The 19,741-nt window shown below is 46.8% G+C and overlaps 1 pseudogene; it reads left to right on the top strand.

Annotated features, from left to right (window-relative positions):
* Nucleotides 1-19,741, top strand: part of LOC134983208 (zinc finger protein 585A-like) — a 122,534-nt pseudogene that overhangs the window by 26,750 nt on the left and 76,043 nt on the right.

Genomic DNA, 19,741 nt, shown 5'->3' with positions numbered 1-19,741 from the left:
TGTAACCAGCCCAGAGATCTGACCAGTCTCCTCCCCACACTCTCTGGTGTATCATACATCAGGAGCCATCAGCCCCTATTATACTCCTGCTCTCCCCCTCACATCATGTCACTGTGTGTTTCCAGCCCAGAGATCTGACCAGTCTCCTCCCCACACTCTCTGGTGTATCTCATACATCAGGAGCCATCAGCCCCTATTATACTCCTGCTCTCCCCCTCACATCATGTCACTGTGTGTTACCAGCCCAGAGATCTGACCAGTCTCCTCCCCACACTCTCTGGTGTATCTCATACATCAGGAGCCTTCAACCCCTATTATACTCCTGCTCTCTCCTTCACATCATGTCACTGTGTTACCAGCCCAGATATCTGACCAGTCTCCTCCCCACACTCTCTGGTGTATCATACATCAGGAGCCATCAGCCCCTATTATACTTCTGCTCTCCCACTCACATCATGTCACTGTGTGTTACCAGCCCAGAGATCTCACCAGTCTCCTCCCCACACTCTCTGGTCTAACCCTCCCTCCCCCACAGCCTAACCCTCCCTGGGGGATGCTTAACCCCCCCTACACGCTGCCTAACCATTCCTCCCCCACAGCCTGTTCCTATCCCTACCCAGCGGTGCTAACCCTTCTCCCTGAAGCCTAACCCTAACTCCCTCCCCCACAACCGAACCCTCCCTCCCCCATAGCATATCCCTCCCCGGGGGGTGCCTAACCCCCCCTATCCGCAGCCTATCTCCCTCACAGCCTAACCCTCCCCTGGGGAAGCCTAACACCCCCTACCTGCAGCCTAATCCTCCCTCCCCAACAGCCTGTCCCTAACCCTCCCCAGTGGTGCTAACCCTTCTCCCTGCAGCCTAAACCTAGCCCTCCCTCCCCCACAACCTGTCCCTAACCCTCCCCAGTGGTGCTAAGCCTAACCCTTCTCCCTGCAGCCTAACCCTCCCTCCCCCACAGCCCAGCCCCCCCACCCTAGCAGCCTAACCCTATCCCTCTCTGGGGATGCCTAACTCTAACCCCCCACCTACCCACAGCTTAACCCTAACCATCCCACCCCTGCAGCCAAAAGCACCTCCAAGTCAGGTGACCAGAATACAGCCTGTGGCTTCAGCAGCATTGCTAGGCTGCGGCAGTGAACGCTGCCCGGAGTAAGCGTAGCCAGCGGCTTTAGGGCAGTAGGAGTGGGGTGACTTAATAGATTGGGTCTTGGTCCCAGCGGCGGCTGAGAGCTCTCAGGTAGGGTAGATAAATAGCCACTTAGTGAGGAGAGCTCCAGAAAGCACGTCTGGATGGACCACACTCCTCTTATTTATTATTTTATATACTAACAGGGGTGACAGGTGTGGTACATCCCTGCAAAGGCAGATCCAATCTCTTTCTCATCAGACTCTGCTGTCTTCCCTGCACTCTCACTCAGATGTTCACTGCTGCCAGTAGCACACGTATGAGAAGCAGAAGTATGGCGGCAGCTGTATAGATTCTGATATGTAATTCTCTGAATCATACTTACCGTACACACATCATCCTTATTACTATTGAGAATATAGAGGTAAAACACATGATGGGGGTGTAAGAGTGGATTATAACCTAGCAGGTGATGATGATGATGATTGCAGGGTATTATATGGTGTATTGCATGTAAGGTACCTTGTTCCATACCTACTCTGCTGTAGCAATATACCTTATATAAGGGTGAGTAACACATGTACAGGCTTACCAGCGTATGAGCACACACATAAAGGAATGCTACCTTACCAATGCTTCCAGGAGTAACATTAGGAGACATTTCTCTGATCCATCAGCTCATATGACTGATGTTATTGTTCATCTAGAATCTCCAATTCATACGATATGTTCCCCATCCATTGTTTTATATTGGTGCTGACATAGGACTTGGTGAGTGACTACATCTCCATTTATACTTCATGGTTAGTTACCAGTACAAGAGAAAGATATATCTAAGTCTTATTATAATATTACATTTGTTATTGTGAGTGTTCTCAGGAGGGTGGACACAATGATAGTCTGAGACACAATATTATAAAGCCTTCATTAAAAGTTATGTTTTATTATACACACACATTTACAATTAAGTGTCCCAGAGAGTCGTCTTCTCCTATTGTTTACAAGATTAATATTGTTCCAGAAAATGTCACATTTCCATAATGTATTTTATTTCCAGCAGATGGACACACAAGCAGGAATATTTCAGAAGGACATCTAATGTTATCCCTGGATTGTGACATAAAAGATAATGGCAAAAGACCGGATTCTCCAGAAGATAATACCATTACCCCAATTATACATCCAGCTCTATCAGCTGATCCCTCTGATCCTGGGAAATGTTCTCCTGATCACTCTGATATTGGTGCATCTGTTACAGCTCTGACAGTAGATACAGTGTTTCCCTGTTCTATAGATGCCAAATGTTTTACAAAGAACACAAAGCGTATTAACCCACACACAGGTAAGGCAGGTGAGAGACAATTTACATGTTCTGAGTGTGAGAAATGTTTTACATACAAATCACATCTTGTTATACATCAGAGAAGTCACACTGGTGAGAGGATACTGACATGTTCTGAGTGTGGGAAATGTTTTGCACGGAAATCACATCTTGTTTTACATCAGAGAAGTCACACAGGTGAGAAGCCATTTTCTTGCTCTGAGTGTGGGAAATATTTTAGATGGAAATCACAACTTGTTACACATCACAGAAGTCACACAGGTGAGAAGCCATTTTCTTGCTCTGAATGCGGGAAATGTTTTTCCCAGAAATCACAACTTGTTACACATCAGCGAAGTCACACAGGTGAGAAGCCATTTTCTTGCTCTGAGTGTGGGAAATGTTTTTCCCAGAAATCACATCTTGTTATACATCAGGGAAGTCACACAGGTGAGAAGCCATTTTCTTGCTCTGAATGCGGGAAATGTTTTTCCCAGAAATCACCACTTGTTACACATCACAGAAGTCACACAGGGGAGAAGCCATTTTCTTGCTCTGAGTGTGGAAAACATTGGTTAAATAAATCAAAACTTGTTATACATCAGAGAAGTCACACAGGTGAGAAGCCATTTTCTTGCTCTGAATGCGGGAAATGTTTTTCCCAGAAATCCCCACTTGTTACACATCAGCGAATTCACACAGGTGAGAAGCCATTTTCTTGCTCTGAGTGTGGGAAACGTTTTACACGGAAATTATATCTTGTTAGACATCAGAACTCACACAAGTGGGAATATATTTCCATGTTCTGAGTGTGGGAAATGTTCTGCACACAAATCAGATCTTAGAAACCATGGGGTAAATTTACTAAGGTGGGAGATTTTTAGAACTGGTGATGTTGCCTATGGCAACCAATCATATTCTTCTTACCATTTTTCTAGCTGCTTCTAGCAGATAATAGATATAATCTGATTGGTTGCTATGGGCAACATCACTAGTTCTAAAAATTTCCCACCTTAGTAAATTTCCCCCACGAGAGAAGTTGCACAGGTGAGAAGCCATTTTCTTGCTCTCAGTGCGGGAAATGTTTTACACAGAAATCACAACTTGTTACACATCACAGAAGTCACACAGGTGAGAAGCTATTTCCATACTCTGAGAAATAAATCATCTCTTGTTGCACACATTAGACATCACTCAGGTGAGGAACCATTTTAATCTTCTGGAGTATACTCATCATTGCCATGCGTTGTTCTTCAAAGTTCTTATCCTATCTCCTATGCTTTTTGCAATATACATGTTACCGCAGGGTGAAATAATCAGGTGTCATGCCCTCATCTACCACTGCTATACAGATGACCTGTCTTTTGCTCCAGGTACTGAGAAACCAGTACCAATCCTAAATGGTTGTCTAGCTGAGCTCCAGGTGTGGGTGATGCCAGTTGGCTGTGACTCAGTCCTGGTGAAACAGGTCCTTATGATAGAAGCTCACCAATAAACGGCAGGGCTACAACTCAGCTTTACTACCAACCAGACGCCACATAACACCCATTCTCTGTTCCCTCCACCGGCTGCCTGTAAGATGGTGACTGTTACATAATCTTACTGACTCTCCCAGCCCTACATGACCAGGGTCCAAGGTACCAGAAGGAGCTTCTGCCTCCTTACTGTCCTACTTGCTTCCATCTGCAGATGGACTGTTACCAGCAATACCAAGAAACCCCAAGCAGTGCTGAGATGTCAGAGGGGAGACAGGGTGGGTGGCACTATTGCTTTATCGGTGGCACTGTCTGGGTAATATCCCCAAGCAGAGCTGAGGGGGTACTCAGGGTGGCTGGCAGTAGTGGGGACTGCAGGAGGCAGTGTATGTGTGAGAATCTTGTCCTCAAGCAGAGTTAAGGTGTCAGAGGGGGAGACAAGGTGGTGAAAGTAGTGGAAAGGAGACAGGGCGGGTGGCAGTAGTGAGCGGAGACTGGGTGGGTGGCAGTAGTTGGGGGAGACAGGGTGGTGGCAGTAGTGGGGGGAGACAGGGTGAGTGGCAGTAGTGGAAGGAGACAGGGCGGTGACAGTAGTGGGGGAGACAGGGCAGTGGCAGTAGTGGGGGGAGAGGGTGGGTAGCAGTGTGGGGGAGGCAGGGCGAATGGCATTAGTGGAGGGAGGCAGGGCGGTGGCAGTAGTGGGTGTAGACAGGGCGGTGGCAGTAGTGTGGGGGGAGATGGTGGGTAGCAGTAGTGGGGGAGACAGAGCAGTGGCAGTAGTGGGGGAAGACAAGGCGGTGGCAGTAGTGTGGGGGAGACAGAGCGGTAGCAGTAGTGGGGGGAGACAGGGTGGGTAGCAGTAGTGGGGGGAGACAGGGCGAGTGGCATTTGTGGAGGAAGGCAGGGTGGTGGTAGTGGGGAAAGACAAGGCGGTGGCAGTAGTGGGGGGGGGGGAGATAGGGCGGGTGGCAGTAATGGGGGAGACAGGGCAGGTGGCAGTGGTGGGGGAGACACGTGGTGGATGGCAGTAGTGGGGGGGAGACAGGATGGGTGGGAATAGGTGTTTAAACAAGATGGGTAGCAGTAGTGGGGGGAGACAGGGCAGTGGTAGTAGTGGTGGTAGGCTGGGTGGGTGGCAGTAGTGGGGGGAGACAGGGCGGGTGGCAGGAGTGGGGGTAGACAGGGCAGGTGACAGTAGTTGGAGGAGACAGGACAGTGGCAGTAGTGGGGGGTGACTGGGCGGATGGTCGCAGTACAGTACCAGGGGCTGCTGGAGACAGTAACGAGGTGTATGGGTCCTGCACAGAACCAGTTGATAATTAGACTTGATGATTATGCTTCCTTATTTCTAATTAATCCCTTGTATGTGTTACTGTTATTTGCTATGTCAGCCTTTATGTGTGTTCTGTGTAATAATCCTGAAAGTAGTGGTGCTACCAATCTCATATCGTTTGTAGTAACTTGGAAAAGATGAGATATGAGGTGCACTCTGGAAGCTTATAGGGGGTAATCTGAGATGAACGCAGATGTGACATCACGCAGCCCCCCGGAAAATGGTTCCGGCCCTCCCGCGTTCACCCCTCAGGGATGCGACCGCAATGTGTTTGTCTGCGTGGCAGCTGCGCATGCATATTTTTCCAACACCAGCAAACTGCTGCAGGCCGCTATTGCGGTTGGGTCTGAATGACCCCCGTAGGCTGTTGTGCAGAGTAAAGTATTTCAGTTTAAAATATAGAGAAAAATCTGTGTATTAAAGATATCAAATAAAGTCGTGTAAAAAGAAGATTTCCGTTGAGTCTTTTTATGTGTCTGTGTATTATATTATTATCAGATAATTGTCGCTATGGTGATGGATATAATTTCCTGTTAATGTGTCACTTGTAGTGTTACTTTTGTGTCCACATAATATCAGTGTTGCTGTGTATAAATATCCCGTCTGGTGTGTAAAGGTGGGTACACACGCTGCCAATTTGGCTATGTCCAATTTGACAGCTCATGTGAATAGTGGGTGACATTACAGGGGGGGGGGGGTCTCTTTCTGTGTAAATAAATAGTGGCAGACATTTTATATCAGTGCATTATGTGGAGTGGGGCCAGTGGCCTGTCAGGAAGCTGCAATTACATCATGTGATTTCCTCTCATTTCCAAATTCGTGTGTGTATATTTTTTTTATTTAATTATTATTTATGTCTGTTCAAAGGTTTTTTTTTTTTTTTTTTTTACCTGTAGGGGAATTAGGGTTGTTGTATTTTAAATAAACTTACCTGACCTTGGCCTGGAAATGTCCATGTATGAAGGTATGGGAGATACCTGCTGCAGTCCCTTCTACTTACATTTGGGAGGTCCAGTTGTATTGGGGGAATTAGCAGCAAATATTAAATAATATATTGGCTCCATAACGTCTCGCTGAACTGTGATTTTTACAAAAATACACTCCTATAAGCGCTCTTATTAAATAAGATGATATACTTTCCTTATCTATTGAGCAGTAATGTCCTTCATCTCCGGACTCTTCCTTGTATTCACACAAAGTTTCAGAGATGGACTCCCAGTTTCATTATGTATAGAAATAATTGGATTTTAATTACCTACCGGTAAATCCTTTTCTGATAGTCTGTAGAGGATGCTGGGATCCATTTAGTACCATGGGGCATAGGCGGGTTCACTAGGAGCCACTGGCACTTTAAGAGTTTAATAGTGTGGGCTGGCCACTCCCTCTATGCCCCTCCTACCAGACTCAGTCTAGAAACTGTGCCCAAGGAGACTGACATACTTTGAGAGTAGGAAATACACAGATAGTGGTGAGAGTCACACCAGCTCACACAGAATAAAAGGAAAGCCAAACTAACCAACTTGAAACGATTCAGCAACGGCTGAACCAACAATACATTACCAAGTAACAAGCAGGAATACGAAGCACTGGGCGGGCACCCAGCATCCTCTACGGACTACGAGAAAAGGATTTACCGGTAGGTAATTAAAATCCTATTTTCTGCTGCGGGTACACTGGGTTCCACAGGGAATAACATTGGGTGTAGAGTGGGATCTTGATTCGAGGCACCAACAGGCTAAAAGCTGTGACTGTTCCCAGAATGCATAGCGCCGCTTCCTCTATAACCCCGCCTCTGTGCACAGGAGCTCAGTTTTGTAGTTGGTGCCATGCAGTGCAGGCATAAAAGTGCTCCCTCCCTCACAAGAGCTTTCTTAAGTGAAATTTGAAGACTTCAACGGCTGCAGCAGAAACACTGAGTGTTAGATGTCAGTTAGACATCTGCTGCAGCTCCATCACCTCCTCCAGCGGCGCTGTATACTCCCACGCCCTGGTCGCCGGGTACTTACAGCAAAGGTTCTGGTTTGCTTCAGTCACACACCCCACCGCAGCTCTCCAGGATCGCGTGACCGCACTTTGGGAGGAGGTAGGAGGGTCCCCCAGGTGGAACCCGCTGGAAATCGCAATCTGGCGTGGGAGGTGGGCCACACGTGCTGGCGTGGACACTGTTTGTAGTACAGGGACCCCACTAGACCACCAGGGCAAGGGCACAGGTTGGTTTTACAAAAAAACATTTGTTACATGGCCTGCAGTACCCGGTGGTGAAGTCCAGCAAGGGGGATAAGGCTTTGACCTGTAGCCCCTCCCTCAGCCCAAGGGCACCATTTAGATTAAATGTTCCCACCCTGGAGCTGCATCTCTCTCTCCCTCACTCCCTGTCAGCGTCTGGGCGCCATTTCCACATGCTATGCTGATCCTGGGACTGTTTGGGCAAATCCTCCTCTGTAAAGCCGCCTGCATGTCAGCGCTGTGCATTTTACAGGCCACTTAGGTATTCTACATGTCTGCTGACAGTGTTAGTTAAGAAACGGTTAGTCGGGGTTATTTAGTACAAGTACCATGTGATATACATCCAGTCTTTACTGTGCATTGATATATCTATTGAGTGTATAGCTGTACTTAGTATTACTTTGTATTGCAGGTCCAGTGCAGTTTTATTGCATGTCATAATTTCTGCATTGTACATATGACTGTGTGTGCATATAGCTGCTGTGTGGTACCTACTCTGTGTATCTCACTCATACTGCTATCCCTATATTCTGTGTCCTGAGGGGGCTAAGTGCGTCAGGGTTATTGGTTAATATAGGTGTTTCACAGAATATACTCGTGTGTTTTTTCTCTGATTTTCAGTCACCATATACCTCTTGAGTTCTCTGTGTTAATACACTGCACAGGGGGTTCTTGTTAAGGTATTAGATTGCTGATATTGTACTAGGTTGCCCGTAAATTGAGCTTTCAGATATGTCACCTACACAGGGTGACGGAGCTGGGGCTGATCACACATTGCGTGGTGGTGATGCTGCAGACACATTGGAGGAAAATATAGCAGCAGAGGGTTCAGGTTCTTCTTAGTTACAGCAATTGAACCACTCATTGACTAAACAAAAATCTACCTCTTGCCCACCTAAGACCAAGGGGTCCTCTAAGCAGGCCATTACTTCCTCGCAATCCACCCAGGTCCCAGACACCTCGTTGGATCAGGATGGCGTGTATACTGACCCCACAGACACTGATCCAGATAATTCTGATGGGGAATCTGTCTCACAGGTGGATGTTCCTGACTTATTGGAGGCTATCAGACTAATTCTTCAAGTTACTGATGACCCAGAGCCTGACGCTGCCTCTAAGAAACCGGACAGATTTAAACGTCAGAAGGTTGTTACATAAGTTTTACCTCATTCTGACCATTTAGATGACATACGTCAGGAATCCTGGGAAAATTTGAGTAAGCAGTTCACACCTCACAAGAAGATGCTGGCTCGCTATCCCCTCGCTGCTGAGCGAAGTAAAAATTAGGCATCACCCCCGCCGGTGGATTCGCAGGTGGCGCGGATAGTGGTATCCTCAGTTCTGCCTGTAACTACCGTCACTTCTCTAAAAGAGCCGATGGATAGCGTGTGGAGGGTTGCTTAAAGACGATTTACACCCTAGCAGGAGCTGTGCATTTGGCCCACTATTGCAGCGACATGGGCTTCTGAAGCTATTGAAGCGTGGGCTCAGGAGGTGGAAGCGGAGCTGCCTTCCAACTTTTCTGATAATACTAGACAATGTATATCGTATATTGTCACAGCTTCTCATTACATTAGATGTCCTTCTGAGATATTCCTGCTTGTGTGTCCATCTGCTGGAAATAAAATACATTATGGAAATGTGACATTTTCTGTAACAATATTAATCTTGTAAACAATAGGAGAAGACAACTCGCTGGGACACTTAATTGTAAATGTGTGTGTATAAAACATAACTTTTAATGAAGGCTTTATAATACTGTGTCTAAGACTATCATTGTGTCCACCCTCCTGAGAACACTCACAATAACAAATGTAATATTATAATAAGACTTAGATATATCTCTCTCTTGTACTGGTAACTAACCATGAAGTATAAATGGAGATGTAGTCACTCGCCAAGTCCTATCTCAGCACCAATGTAAAACAATGGATGGGGAACATATCGTATGAATTGGAGATTCTAGATGAACAATAACATCAGTCATATGAGCTGATGGATCAGAGAAATGTCTCCTAACGTTACTCCTGGAAGCATTGGTAAGGTAGCATTCCTTTATGTGTGTGCTCATACGCTGGTAAGCCTGTATATGTGTTACTCACCCTTATATAAGGTATATTGCTACAGCAGAGTAGGTGTGGAACAAGGTACTTTACATGCAATACACCATATGATACCTTGCAATTATCATCATCTGCTAGGTAATAATCTACTTTCTCTTACGTCCTAGGGGATGCTGGGGTCCATTTAATACCATGGGGTATAGACGGGTCCTTTGGGAGCCACTGGCACTTTAAGAGTTTAATAGTGTGGGCTGGCCCCTCCCTCTATGACCCTCCTACCAGACTCAGTTTAGAAAATGTGCCCGGAGGAGCCGGACACAGCTAGGGGAACTCCTAGGAGTTGTTTATTTTCTAGAGTTAGTTAGGTTTCAGGAAGGCTGCTGGCAACAGCCTCCCTGCTTCGTGGGAGTAGGAACCAACTTTCTGAAGAGTTAATGGTTCTCTAGTGGTTCTCTAGTCTGCTGACAGGACACTGAGCTCCTGAGGGTGCTGATCGCAAGCCCACGAGGTGACTGCTCACTCCCGCAGCATGGCCGCCACCCCCTAACAAAGCCAGAGTGGTGAGTACAGCGCCAGCATCCCGGTTAGCGGGTCACCGGTGGGTAAACAGGCCCCGATCCAAGCACCGAGGGACACTCTGCTCAGGGTCCACTTTTTTTCATATTAAAGAACGCATTCTACAGGCTGCTTTGTATTCCTCATCCACAGGTGAGTGCCTGGATAATCTGTAGAAATTTCTCCTGTGACACTGGCCAAAAGGCGTCTATTCCACCCAAGGAAATGTACAATACAAATGGGTATTTCCTACTAAGGTTATTGTAATGTGAAACGGCGTCTTTGCAGTGATACCTTCACCCGAGGATGGCCCTGCTATTCTGAAAACATAGGATTTTAATACCTGCCGGTAAATCCCTTTCTCGTAGTTAATAGGGGATACTGGGATGGTCTTAGTACCATGGGGTATAGATGGGGTCCATTGGAGCCTGGCACTTTAAAACTTCTTCAGAGTGTGATGGCTCCTCCCCTCTATGTCCCTCCTGCAGACTCAGTCTAGGAAAACTGTGCCCGAGGAGACGGACATACTTTGAAAGGCGGAAAAGAGACAGGAAAGTGGTGAGAGAACGAACTAGCACACAACATAACAAGAGGATAGCAACACTAACCACAACTTGAAAATAGGGACAGCAAAACCACAAAACTACAACCCACAAGAACAACTCTTGCTGGAAAATATGAAAGCACAGAGACGGGCGCCCAGTATCCTCTATGGACTATGAGAAAAGGATTTACAGGTAGATATTAAAATCCTGTTTTCTCTAATGTCCAAGGGGATACTGGGTTGGTCTTAGTACCATGGGGAAGTTCCAAAACTCCAAACTGGGTGGGAGAGTGCTGAGACCCCATCAAAACTGATTGACCAAACTGAAGGCCCTCAGTAGCCAAGGTGTTGAACCTTTAAAACTTTACAGCATGTTCGAACCCAACCAAGTAGCTGCCCAGCATAACTACAAAGCCGAAACACCCCGGGCAGCCACCTAGGAAGAACCCACTGTCCGTGTGGAGTGGGCCTGAACAGACCTTGGCAGCTGCAAAGCCGCCGAAGAGTGAGCCTGTTGGATCGTAAGCCTGATCCAACACGCAATAGACTGCTTCGAAGCAGGACAACCAATCTTTGAAGCATCATAGAGAACAAAGAGCGAGTCTGATTTTCTGAGAATAGCTGACCTCTTGGCATAAATCTCCAAAGCCCGAACCACGTCCAAGGACATTGGTGTAACAGACGTGCCAGTGACAACCAGAACCACCACCGGCCAATTGATATGAAATGCTGGCACCACCTTAGGTAAGAATGTCTAGCGAGTTTTAAGCACCGCTCTATCCTCATGAAACACCAGAGAAGGACTCTTACAGGATAAGGTCCCTAATTCCAAAACACACCTCACTGAGGCCAAGGCTAACAACATGATAGCCTGCCATGTCAAATACTCCATGTCCACCTTGTGGAAAGGTTCAATCAAACCGATTGGAGAAAGGCCAGAACCAAATTGAGAACTCACGGTGCTGTGGGAGGCACAAAGGGTGGTCGAATATGAAGGACCACTGGGGGAACGGCCAATTGTTCCCTGGAAGAAAAAGACAAGGCTGAGATTTTTCACTTTTATGGAGCCTAAACGTAGGCCCACATCCACAACAGCCTGCAGGAAGTGCAAGAAATGTACCAGATGAAAATCCACAGCAGAATACGGTTGACCTTCACACCAAGAGACACATTTCTTCCATATGCGATGGTAATATTTCGATGCGACTTTCAGCATAGTCGAGATAACCTTGCCCGGAATCTCTTTACCTGGAAAAATCCTCCCAATATATTTCCATTGCATCAAACGTAGCCGTGGTAAGTCTGGATAGACGAATGGCCCTTGTGTAAGATGATCATCCTGAATTGGCAGAGGCCAGAGGCCTACGAGTAATAAGGCTAAAATGTGTACATACCAGGCCCTGTGGGGCTAAGTCTGGGGCAATCAGAATTGCCTTTTGAGAACTCTTGGAATTAGAGGAACTGGAGGCAACAAGTACACCAACCAGTAAATCCACGGTTTCGCCAAAGCGTCCACTGCTGTGGCCTGTGGATCCCTCATCCCAGAACAGTAACGCAGAAGCTTCTTGGTGAGCTGAGAAACCAACAAGTTGATTTGCGGGTAGCCCCACCGATGAAATATCTGCTGAAACACTTGCGGGTAGAGGCCCCATTCCCCCAGGTGCAGATCGTGTCTACTGAGGAAGTCTGCTCCCCAATTGTCTACTCCCGGAATTAATATGTCAGAAATGGCCTTGGGATTCCGCTCCACCCAGAGGAATATCTGTGACACCTCCCTCATTGCAGCTCTGCTGTTTGGACCTCCTTGTTAGTTTATGTACGCCACAGTTGGTGTGTTTTCTGACCATACCTGTATGGCCTGATACTGAAGGATATAAAGAGGTCAGCAGAAAGGCACTGTAAATCGCCCTGAGTTCCAAAACATTTATCAGAAGGGAAGCTTCTTGATCAGACCACCTTCATTGGAACCGAGCCCCTAGGGTCACTGCACCCCAATTATGGAGGCTTGCATCCTTTGTCAGCAGAATCCAATGATGAATTCCGAAGTGTTAACCCTCTGAAAGGGAGATCAGCAACCACCATAAGAGGGAAATCCTGGCGTTTCGTGTAAGGCATATCATCTGGCGTATGTGCAGATGTGACCCAGACCATTTGTCCAGCAGATCCAGCTGGAATGGTCATGCATGAAATCTTCTGTACCGAATTGCATCGTTGGAGGCCATCATCTTTCCCAGTAAGCGTATGCAAAGATGTACCGAGATTTTGTTCCGCTTCAAAATGGAACATACCATCGTCTGAATTATCTTTGCCTTGTCCATAGGAAGGAACACCTTCTGAGACACTGTGTCCAGTATCATTATCAGGAACTGAAGCCTCTGCGAAGGTTCTAGGTGGGATTTCTGCAGATTGAGAATCCACCCATGATCCGTGAGTAGTCGTGTTGGAAGGCTGATCTTTTCCATCAACTGTGCTCTGAATGTAGCCATTATGAGGAGATCATCCAAGTATAGAACGATGTTCACGTCCTGCTTGCGGAGTTGTAGCAACATCTCTGCCATCACCCCTGATAACACCCTCAGTGCCGTTGATAGGCCGAAAGGCAAGGCCTGGACCTGGTAGTGACTGTCCTGCAGTGCAAACCTGAGGTAAGCCTGAAGAGGCGGCCATATTGGGATACGCATCCTTAATATCCAGAGAAACCAGGAATTCCCCTTCTTCCACGTCACGCTTGGCTTGAGTTGGGGATCTGACGACTGATAATTGACTGAGGGAGCAGCTAATCGGCAAAGGAAGGAAACAAGGTGGCTGAATGCAGTTCTTACTCATGGATTGAAGACTTAGGCCCGAAGATGTAGAGCGGTAGGCAATGAGGACAATGACCCGGAATGATACACTGAAGAAAGAGGAATTCAGTTTTAATGAGACCTCAATCATACACAACGACTAGGAGAGAAGTCTGAGTGAATTCTGAAAGACGAAAGGTTAGTGATTTGTAAACGATGCTGAAGAATACTAAATGAAGAAGTGACTTGTGATTTGTAAACGATGCTGAAGAGAGGATCGCTGTGAGCACCATCAGCAAATGGAGACCCTCTTCCAGATAGAGGGCCCAGTGGTTAAACCACAAGAGCAGGTGGACTGGGAGCAAAGGACTGCAATAACAAAACTGACCACCAGGTGGAAACAACAGAACCAGGATACCGGGGGTTAACCTGGGAGCACAGAGTTCAGGGCACCTTACAGCAGCAAGTAACTTGAAGTACTGGCAACATAGCTAAGCATCAACCCTTTTTTATAAGTGAAGGCTGTACCAGATTGGCTGGACGTGAACTGGGATACCTATTGTCTTGGATTGGTCTTCAACATGGTGGCTCCCCGCACAGAGGACACATGTGGAACCAGCACACTGCCACTACCTCTGGCCTCAGCCTCCCAGATGCTGCACTCCAGCAACAGGACACTCGGAAACAGACACCTCCGGCTGCCATGCTCCGCTCCCCAGGACCCGGACCTCCAGACACCCGGCAGCCGCACCGGAGGACCTTGCTGCTGTAGTTCCTATCCATCGCAGCGACACAAGCCAGCTAAGAGGAAGGCCGCAGGGACCATAACCGGTGGTAAGACTCCAGATGCTGACAGTACCCCCCTTTTTAGGGTGGTCTCCGAACACCCACGCTGCTTAGTGGGATTCTTGGCATAACTCAGTCTTGGACCATGAACATTCTCTGCAGCCACCCAAGATCTTTCCTCCCGACCATATCCCCTCCAATCTATGAGACACTGGAGATAACCATACCTCTTGCGGAAGTCAAGAAACTTATGAACCTCGAATTCCTCATTTTGAGCAGCTTGAACCTTCGGAGGTTAAGGGAAAGCTGCCCAAAAATGATTTAGTACAGGAGACTTTAGCAGAGAAATGTGAAAGGCATTGGGAATTTTCAAATAGGGAGGCAGTTTCACCCTGTAAGAAACAGGATTCAACACTCTTAATAGGATACGGACCGATGAATCTTGGAGCAAACTTTTTGTAGGAACTTTGAGTCTGAGGTTTCTGGTGGATATCCAAACACGATCTCCCACTTTGAGACTAGGAACAGCCCTATGTTTCCGATCAGTGCAGGTCTTTTATTTCTGGGAAGTCTTAAGTAGCGCCTTATGAATTTGTCTCCAAATCTTAGTGAACTGACGAAGAGCGGATTCACCAGCAGGAACCTCAAGAGGTGTTTGAGATTAGAAGGAAGGAACTCATGGATGAAAACTATAGTTAATGAAGAAATGAGTGGAATTGGTAGAAGAATGATATAGGTTATAGTATGCAAACTCAGCAAATGGGAGGTAATCCATCCAGTCTTCCTGAGCAGGGGACATGAACATCCGTAAGAAAGTTTCCAGATCTTGGTTGACTCTTTCAGTCTGTCTGTCAGTCTGGGGATGGTAGGCTGAAGAGAAGTTCAACTTGATTCCTAGGACAGAACTGAGAGCTTGGCGACGAATTAAGGACCCTAATCAGAAACTATTTCCTGTGGAAGGCCATGCAAATGAAAATCTATGAGAAAAACAATTTGGATAGCTGAGGAGCAGAGGGAAGACCGGTGAGGGGTATGAAGTGAGCCATCTTCGAACACCATTCCACAATGACCCAAATGGTGGTATGCCCTCTGGAGACCGGCAAATCGGTTATGAAATCCATAGAGATGCGAGTCCAAGGCTTTTGAGGTGTTGGAAGTGGATGAAGAAGACCTGAGGGAGATGCTTGTGGACTTTTATGTTGAACACATTTAGAAAAGGCTGCTACAAATTCAAAGACATCCGTTTTAAGATGATGCCACCAGTAGAATCGCTGAATGAACTGGAGAGTCTTAAGACCACCGGCATGACCCATGAAAGATGAAGAATGAGCCCACGTAAGCTATTTCCTGCAAAATTTTGGTGCTACAAAAGTTCTCCCTGGCGGAGGTAGAGGAACAGTACGAGTTGAAGCAAATGAAGCCGGAATCAGAATAAACTGTTTCTCAGAGGAGTTGAGTGAATCATCTGTTTGAAAAGAATGAGAAAGTGGATCTACTCTTCAATTTAAGGTTCCTGGGCGGTTAAAGAGTTTGAAGGAGAGCCGAGAGAAGAAGAAAGCCCACCTGGCTTGCCATGGGTTTAAACAACGAGTTTAAACAATGGGTTTAAGCCATCATGGAAGGACTTGGAGGAGAAGACAGAATGGGAGAAGATTCTGAATGATCAGGACTGGGGCTCAATGTTAGCTGATTAGGAAGAAGAAAAGGTCTCAAGTCAGTTTGAGAGGTTTCCTGTTGAGGACGAGGTTTAGCTTTCTTATGAGATGATTTTCCAGTTCTGCCCATTCTTCAGCATAACATTACGGAGATTAGAGAACAAGGTCAGGAGGCCAGTAGCGAAATAGCAGAAGTATTGAAGTGTGGAAATAGGGAGACATCAGTGAGCATAGACCCTCAGTGGCCATCTGTTACAGAAACATTGTGAGGTCAGTTGTTTATGGGTAATAGCAAGAAGATGCCATCCTTGAGCGGTAAAGTAATTTATAGGAGCCAGCAACTGGAGCCTGCTACTGTCTTGGACACATGGACTGTTGCGCCGTAGCTATACTGAAGCCCCAAGAGCTCTAATTGGATCTTACGGTGATTGAGGGGAGCAGGAGGAAAAAAAACCCCAGCAGCAAACAGTACGGAGGATGTAGTCAGCACAGTCTGCCACCAGAGGGAGTCGACATAGCAGGAGTGGAGGCCAGGCAATAATAATAATAATAAAAGCAGTTCAGGCGACCACTTACTGCCCAGGTAGGGCCGCAGCGGCAGAAGTCCCTGCCGGAAATCACCGAGACTGTAGTGAAGGGCACTGATCATGGGCTGTCAGTGTCTGTAGCTCCCAGGGAAGCGGCTGGTTTCAGGAGGGCATGTGGCTATATTGCCAGTTTTCAAGATGACCACTTCTGGCAGGGAAGTCCAAATAAAAAAAAACTGGGTGGTTGAACCAGGTCAGTAATAAGGCAGGAGAGGGTACTAGGATGCAGTGGCACAGGGTAGTGTATCTGGCTGCACAGGAACCCCACGTGTATGTCCTCTATAATTCACAGCTCTGCCAGATTCCCCCGTAGCACCATGGGTTAGGAGGAGAGGAGGGAGATGCCGGAACACTGCTGGAGAGATGACAGGCAATCGCTGCGTGTATTCCCCGCTGCCACGACTCAGGGCTTCAACGGCCAGACAGTAGGAGAAGGCAGGCTGCAGGCGGGTGAGCTGACTAACGTGTCCCTGCTGAGGCCACCAATCCCCGTAGTATGTGCCGCATCAGATGCCGGGAAAGCAGCTCCGCTCAGTGTCTCCCGCCGCGGTCACCGCTGATTCCCAGTCAGCCTCTCCACACGACTCCAACAGCACGGCTAGGCACAAAAGTGGACAGGGCGCACAACCCATGGTGAGTAGCAGTGCTACCTCGCTGAGGTCCAGTCTGTGGTGGGATCACTGCACAACTTCAGTCCGCAGCTTCGGATCCGGGTGTAGGCCGCAACCTGCAAAAGCCAAATGAATGGCTCCCCGGTGCCGCAACCTACACACCGGGGTGTCAAAACACACAGAGGGGCAAGAAAGGGCCTGGAAGAACCCGTATGACAGCTGTAAAAGGCAGAAAGGACCTATATAAGCAGGTGCTCCTTTATCCTGCTTTCTGCTGCTTTTCCAGTCAGACCACACCCCCCGTGACATCTTTTATTGATGTTGAAAACAAAAGTAATGTAGATTTTCGGACCAATCTAAGACATGCGAATCTACTTTGGAAGCCACCTCCCTTTTTTTTTTTTAAAGAGTGCCCAACTGGACGAGGATAATTGGAATTCCATTTCTTGGAATTCTAACTTCCTACTGGGCGTAACCCAAAATTTCCATCAGCTGTTTTGGGATGTTTAAACACAGTTGTCTTAGTTTTTATAGTTTTTAACACAGGCTCCGCTGCCTTTTCTAAAGATGGAATGGCTTACATAGAACTAATTAGCTCAGGTATGTCAGGTATGTCCAGACCTTCTGAAGTGCAATGAGTCCTCATCCTCCAACGAATCCTCATCTAAAACATGTGTAGACTGTGAAGATGTTGTATCATGTCTATGTGATTTACTTACCACCAGCCTTTCAGCCTGCTGTTTTGAGAGGCTGACAATTCCCTAGGTGTATAAACCTCAGAATGAATGTTGCATGTATGGGTTAATAGGGAATAGCTACATTGGATAATGTCTGTGCAAAGTAGCCCATGAAGGTTTACCAGAACCTGTGCCTGCCTCACTTGTACACGTGGGTAAGCGTTGTCGCGATCCGGCGAGGAGTTGTTGGAGCGACTCTATGGTGCGTATAAGATGCTTTTTTAGAAAGATCACTCAAAAAAATTAGTAATACTATAAAAATAAAATAAGAAAACTTATGGCTCCTGCCGCACCAAACAAAATAGACGTTATGCTAAGAACTTACCGTTGATAAAGTGATTTCTCCTATGTCCACAGGTATCCACAGGATAACATTGGGATATGCCGAAGCGACAGCGGAAATGGCACCAAACAGTCACAAGCTTTCTGGCCTCCCAGGATGCATTGGGGCTCTTGCATATAATCCCGCCCACTGACTCAGTCAAATAAGTTGTTTCCACAGCAATTTAGGCAGGAACATCATGTAGAACCCTGTTCATGCGATAAGAACACACATGCACACCCTTCCATACAAGATGGAAGAGGTTTAGTGATTGTAAAGATCCTCAAATCAGGTGCTTCAGGGTGGGATTCCTGTGGACATAGGAGAAATCACGTTATCAACGGTAAGTTCTTACCATAACGTCTACTTCTCCGGCTGGGTCCACAGGTTATGCACAGGATAACAGTGGGATTCCCAAAGCCATTTTTAGTGGTGGGTACGCTCCTGATTAGACAGGAGAACCTATCGTCCGAATTTAGCGTCGTGAGAGGCAAAAGTATCCAAGGCGTAATGTCTAATGAAAGTGTTAATGGAAGACCATGTGGTTGCCTTACAAATCTGTTCTGCTGAAGCACCATGTTGTGCCGCCCAAGAAGGACCTACCTTATGTGTAGTGTGCAGAGACATTGGCCGGAACAGGGAGATCAGCACGAGAATAAGCTTCTGAAATTACCATTCGGAGCCATCTTGCCAGCGTCTGTTTACTAGCAGGCCATCCTCTTCTGTGAAATCCGTAGAGAATGAAGAGAGAATCTGTCTTTCTGATGGCACTAGTACGATCCACGTAGATTCTTAACGCACGGACCACGTCCCGCAGAAAGTCTCGATACCTGAAAAGCCGGGACTACAATCTCTTCGCTAAGGTTCAATTTTGAGACCACCTTCGGAAGATAACCAGATCTATTTCTGAGAACTGCTTTATCTGGAAAAAAGATCAGAAAAGGAGACCTACACAATAGTGCTCCTAAATCTGACACTCTTCTAGCTGACCCATTGTCAGTAGAAAGAGAACTTTAGCCGTCAACCATTTAAGATCTGCTCTCTTAAGAGATCCTCAAACGGAGGTCCCTGTAAGAATTTTAAGAACCAGATTCAAATCCCAGGGAACTGCAGGAGGAACAAAAGGTGGTTGAATGTGTATCACTCCCTGAAAAGAAAGTACGCACATCCTGTAAGTCAGCAATCTTTTTCTGAAACCATAAAGTTAATGCTGATACCTGAACTCTCAAGGAAGCCATCCAAAATCCTGGATACTTTAAAAGATCTTGGATCCAAACTTCTTTCGCTACATCAATGAGTATAGGCTTGCCATATTCGATGATAAATACGAGCTGAAAAAGGTTTTCTTGCTCTAAGCATAGTTTAAATTACTTGTTTTGAAAATCCTCTTGCTTCTAATATAGAGGTCTCAACAGCCATGCCGTCAAAGACAGACAATCCAGATGACTGTGATAACAAGGACCCTGCATTAGTAGATCTGGACGTTGAGGGAGCAGTATTGGAGCTTCCACGGACATCCTTAGCAGATCTGTGTACCAATGCCTTCTGGGCCAAGCTATTACAATTATGGCTCCCTTTGCTTGCTTTATTTTCCTCACTACCCTGGGTAACAGGG

Source organism: Pseudophryne corroboree (genome assembly GCF_028390025.1).
Source record: "Pseudophryne corroboree isolate aPseCor3 chromosome 3 unlocalized genomic scaffold, aPseCor3.hap2 SUPER_3_unloc_10, whole genome shotgun sequence".
NCBI classification, from domain to species: domain Eukaryota; kingdom Metazoa; phylum Chordata; class Amphibia; order Anura; family Myobatrachidae; genus Pseudophryne; species Pseudophryne corroboree.
Note: the sequence above shows the minus strand (reverse complement) of the source record. Positions and strands in the feature narration are given on the sequence as shown.